Here is a 6,000-nt window from a genome sequence, read left to right on the forward strand (position 1 = left end):
TGATCCAGTGATAGTGGTGAATGTAATCAACATGAGCATGCTTAACGTTGAATAAGCATCAACAATCACATAATGACACAATGTTGACATTGTGATGAACATTAACAGTAAAAATTCTAATTGAAATAATGTAATAAGGTTATACCCCAAGAATGGTCCTCCGCTGGAGTTTGAGGCAGTATTGCCTCCGTTGGTGTTGACGGGAGTCTCCTTCTCCTTGTCTCCAGTGTTCGACATGTTGGTGAAGATGAAGTAGATGTTGACGAACAGTGAGTAGTCGCGCCTTGCGCTCCCCAGAAACCTGATCGCCCGCCCGTCTGTGCAAACGTCGCAGCAACGCGTGGTTTCGGAGGCCTACTCTCCCAACGCGTGTGCACACACTCGTCGGGATGGGATTACCGTAGCAGCAACAGCTTTTTAAAATGGATGAAAGTGTGTCTTCTTCTTCTCGCGGGAGATCAAATCCATTCTCATTTTATAAGAGAAATGGAAGATGAAGAGTAAGAGTCATGGAATAGGAAGAGGAATGGAGCAACTAATTGTCATCAACTAGCCATGAACCATCCTCCACTACACAACCATCAACCAACAATCAATTAAGAGTAATTGATGTAAGTTACCAATGGAATAGGAAGAGGAATAGAGCAACTAATTGTCATCAACTAGCCATGAACCATCCTCCACTACACAACCATCAACCATCCATCAATTAGGACTAATTGATATAAGTTACCAATTCCTTAATCAAATGGATTAATTCTCAAAACTCTTCATCCCATTGATATCCCATAGAAGAATGAATTCACATGAATTCCTAGCATAATGAGCCTTGGAATTTATTTGATTTAATTGATTTAAATGGATTAATTACCCAATTAAATCTAACATTCCTAACGTTGCTTCCTGTAGTTGAACCTAGTCCACATCAGCTATCTTCTCTTGGGTATCTTCTTATAGTCTTGTCAAGTCAGTCTCTGGCCATCCTTACCGGTCATCCGCCAGCCGACTGCTTGTCGCTTCACACACCTAAAAGAAACCACTATGCAGGGGTACTACCTCCGCTCGGCTATTTACTCCGCTAGGTCTATACCCATTCGAGAAGTACGGCTGTACGGGGGTCATTTCATGCTTAGCTTCATGGCTCGGTCCTTAACTGACCAGGGACGGCACTAGCCTTTTCCGGACACCACCCAAGTCCTCCAGCCGCCCAGTCAAAAACATTTGTTTAGTTTAAATTTATTTCATAAATCATCTCATCAATATCATGGGAATGTGGCGCTCATGTCTCCACATGCCGTATGTCAATTACCTTCCCAAGGCAATTGCCCGAGCGTAAAGCATTTTGATAAATATGAATATGCATGGATCTCAATTAGCATGGGCTAAGCATTTGTCAAATTTGACTAAAGACGCACGATATCATGGATTACAAAGATTATATGGATAATCAATATCAAAAGTATGGCATAAAACAAAGTAGGGCATTCATATATAAATAGCATGCAAACTTTCTTTAAATCAAAATAAGTCCGCAATGTCCAATATGCTCAAAGATTAGTGATGACTTGCCTTGCTCACAGATTTGCTGGCCCGGATCTTCGATTAACTCAGCAGCTTCTTCGGAATCTAAATTTACGTGCGAATGATTTGATTTGAATTCAATCAGAATTCAAATAAAATCACCAAAAATTCAAACAGTACAAATTAAATTGAGAAAGTGGTCCTATCAGATAGATCTTGATTTTAGATGAATTTAGGTTCAAGTTTCATTCAAATCCGAGTTAAAATGAGTGAGTTATGCTAGTTTATAAAGATTCAAGTTGGAATTAATTCAACTAATTGTGAAAGGGTACTGTGCGCACGTGATTTATTTTTCTTCTAACCTTATCCATAAGCTTCAGAGGCTGAAAGGTGGGTCCATTCATATATTTCTTTTCTCGGTTTTATTTTCTAATGGAAACAAGCTGTGTTATTGGCAGGTGGGACCGGCCCTGTTGATTAGGACCAACCGGCCCTTTTAATCACATGTGGGTCCCACTTGTCATAGACAGTAAAATTAATATTGGTTTTAATTAGACTTAATCATCCGGACCCACGTGTCATGGATACAAAATCTACAATTAAATTTTCTTAGATTTTAATAACAGGGACCCCACATGTCATTGAGTGGGCTAATAACCGTTAGGTGGAGGATTACTGTGCGCTAATTACATGTGGGTCCCACACGGTTTCTCTCTCTCTCTCGTTCTTTCCTTTTTCCCCATCGTCTTCTACCTCCCGCATGTGACGAGCAGAGGTGCGGCACACGCGCTCGGCACGGTCGGCCCGAGCCGGGACGGCGGCGAGCAGCTCGGCGACGTCCGGGGGAGGCGCGTAGGAGCTCCGGTGATCTCCCGTCGGCGGCCACAGCGCATGGCGACGCGGAGGCGAGCGGCGCGGCATGGCCGCCATGGCCGAGCTGGTGAGTGGCGAGGTCTCTAATCAATTGGTTTGGCGCACGAGCTTCTACGGCTTATGTTGATTCCGTTTTTGTAACAAGATGGAAGGGAGAGCCTCCGAGATAGCATGTCCACGGGGAGCTCGCCGGCGGCGGAACGGCGGCCGGGCCGGCACGGCCATAGGAGCTAATCGCCAAAATTGGAACAAGAGCTAGCTACTAGTGGAATAGAGGACGCTACGGGCACGAGGGTGTACCGTGAGAAGGCGAGTCGGCGAAACGCGGTGTCGCGGTAGGGAGGCGGTAAGGAAGCAGAGGATGCCGACGGCGGTGTAACATCCTGAAAATTCAAAACAATAAAAATCACTAAAATTTTGAACTTTTTAAAACTTTTGCATCATGCTGGTTGTTATGATTGCTAATGCTTGCCAAACCGTAAATGATCACAAAGAAAGTAAAGTAAGGATCTAAAATTTAAGTAATAGATAAATTTACGAGAATATAATATTTAATTGTTAACCCTACAAATAATTACGCACAAGAAAACAAAGCCAGACAAATAGAAGGTTAATTACTAATTTAAATTATGGATTAATTACTAAATACTTCAACCATGTGTTGCGTGCCATGACATCTAAATACACATAAAATGATGACCATTTATAATGGAACTCTATCTATAACATAGTTTCACTAGGAGTAATTAATGGGATATTACTAAACTATAAGGGTCTATATAGAGGTAAACCAATTCACATGAAATAATGGTCATATAATTAAATTAAGCTTTATAAAATTATGTGAGGTTTTAATTAAACAATTAGATTAATATTGTGCCGAGTCTCAATTTACTATTTATAGAATAAATAGATTGAACCTATCCGTGTAAAATATGTTGCTATACAACTAAACTCGACCAATCTGCTAATGTATTAATCATGACAAGTTGTTATATTAAATTTAATATTACCCCAAAGTCTACAAAATATATAAGTTCACCTTAGGGTCAAATAACTCAAATTAATCTAAAAAGAATTCATTTGCACAATAAATAAATAAATATGGGTAATAATTTTGGATAAATTTTCATGAGTATTCAGTGCTTAAGTTTAGTTAACATTTATCTAAGTAAATTTAGAGTTTATAGGATTAAAATTGTATAGGAGATAGGCTAAATAGGGGTTTAATTAAGGATAGCACTATTCATTGCACATGAGGTGTTTGATGGAGTTCCTAGCCACCCTAGCCCTCTTCCTCCCCACTGCCGCGCCGCTGCCTTGCACCGAACGCCGCCGCACGCCGTCGTGCCGCCGTCACCATCACCGCCTCGAGTCCTGCCCGCGCCGCCGCGTCGCCGCGCGTCGCCTCGAGCCCCGCGTACGCCGCGCTGAGCCCCGCGCCGCTCGTGTCACCATCGCCGTCGCCAGCGCCGCTGCCGCGCCGTCTTGTCACCTCCGTGCGCTGTCGCGCCGCGCGCCGTCCCAACGTCGCCACTGCCGCGTGTCGCCGACACCCACGAGCCCCGAGCCGCCGCGCGCCGTCGTGACGTCGCGTGTTGCTGTCGCATCACCGCTCATCTCGAGCCCCGCGCCGTCTCCGTTGCCGCGCCGTCTCCATTCCACCGCGCGCCGTCGCGTCGTCTCGAGCCCCTCCCCTCCCCACGCGCTGTCGCCGTCGCCCCCGCGTCGCGCCCCGTGCCGCGCCGCCCCGCGCCCCACGCCCCTACCGCGCCGCGCGCGTCACTGTCACCCGTCGCCGTCGCCTCGCTCTACTGCACGCCATGTCACCCGTCGCTGTCCCGTCGCCGTCACGCCCCACGCCGCCGTGCCGCGTCGCCGTCGTCATTAAGCACTGCCCGCTCCCTCCACCTATATAAACCCCTCCCCCTTGCCGCCCATTGCTTCCCACACCACCCTCACCACCTCCCGTCCCTTTCCCCTCTCTTTCCCGTCCCCGGCGTCGCCGCCTCTTTGGAAGCCGCCGCCGCCGCTGAGCCGACGCGCCCCGCCGCCGCGCTGTGCCTCGTCGCCGCGCCGTGCTCCGACGTCGACCCTGCCGTCGGTCCGGTGAGCCTTCCCCTCCCCCACCGCTTGACACCGTGCCGCGCCGCCCGCCGGTTCCAGCCGAGCCGCGGGAGGAAGCAGAGAGGTAGTAGAGAGAGAGAAAAGAGAAAGGAGAGGAGATATTAGAGTGGGCCCCACGTGTTTAGTGAATAGTAATCCCCTTCTTAATCTTTATTAATTGAGTCTATTACATGTGGGTCCGGGTGGTTAAAAATCTAATTATAGAGGTTTTATAATCCCGAGTCTATGACATGCGGGCCCTACCGGGTTTAATGGCCGGTTTGACCCTAGTCAAAGGAATCGGGCCCACCTGTCATTTGCCGATATGATTCCTTTAGAAAGAAAAATAAAATAAAAGAAAAGAAAATAGGAAGACCCCACCTGTCAGTCACTATAGCCTGTGGATAAGGTTGTATTAAAAATAAATGAATTAGGAACAGTACCATTTCGCAATTATTAGAATTAATTCAAATTTGAATCTTTACACTAGCATAACTTATTCATTTTAGCTCCGATTTAAGTGAAACTTGAACCTAAATTCATCTAAATTCACAAGCTTTCCAATCGTATATAATTCACTATTTAATAAAATATATTTATAATTATTAATAATTAATATCAAGATGATGCATAATAGTTAACTTAAAAATGTGCTAATAATAAAATTGATATTGTACTGTAAAGTAGATGTCAAATAATTGTCTTACTATAAAACCTATGTAAACTAACTAGGAGCATTGTTTCAAATTAATTAAAGCATAGGAAATATTAGTGCCATTTATTAGTCTATGTCCAAATATAACTAAACCTATGACTTATAAATTATTTACATAAGTTTAGCCTCATACTTTGTAACTAAAATATAAACACACTTAGATGAACCTTCAACTTGTCTAAGGAGAATAATAACTGAGCTAGTTGTAATTGGACCACTTAAAAGTTAGTCGGTATAATGTCATGTGAAGTGGAATATATATAGTTCGGTTGACATCCATTAGTTAACAAAACAGAGCCATCTTAATCACGTATATCGTATAGCTTCTAGTAAATAGCAACTATTCAGTAAATGATCCAATGATTAAATATTGTTGCACACACATACATTGTACATCCCAATTTAGATGTACGGTATATCAAAAACCTACCCTTTTGTGTATAGTAAACTAATGAGTCTATGACAAACATCTATAGTGGATAAAATACTAATTATAAATCTTGACCTAATATAATTGTAAATTAGGATTATTCATTGTAAAATTATGTGATGGGATAGTCCGTAACCATAATATGATTAACCTAAACAATTCTAACATACAAAGCATGGGTAATTGTTAACCTTTATAATTTATTTTGACAAGTAAAATATGTACATAACTAAAATAAAGCCTCCATCAATAAAATAATAATACAAATGATTCACAGTAATTATTTGACCGATCCAAATCCATCTGGCAACAGAACCTCTAGTGTATAACCGTTCTATTTAGATAGATGCATGAA

Source organism: Oryza sativa, chromosome 6 (genome assembly GCF_034140825.1).
Source record: "Oryza sativa Japonica Group chromosome 6, ASM3414082v1".
In the NCBI taxonomy this organism is placed as follows: Eukaryota; Viridiplantae; Streptophyta; class Magnoliopsida; order Poales; family Poaceae; genus Oryza; species Oryza sativa.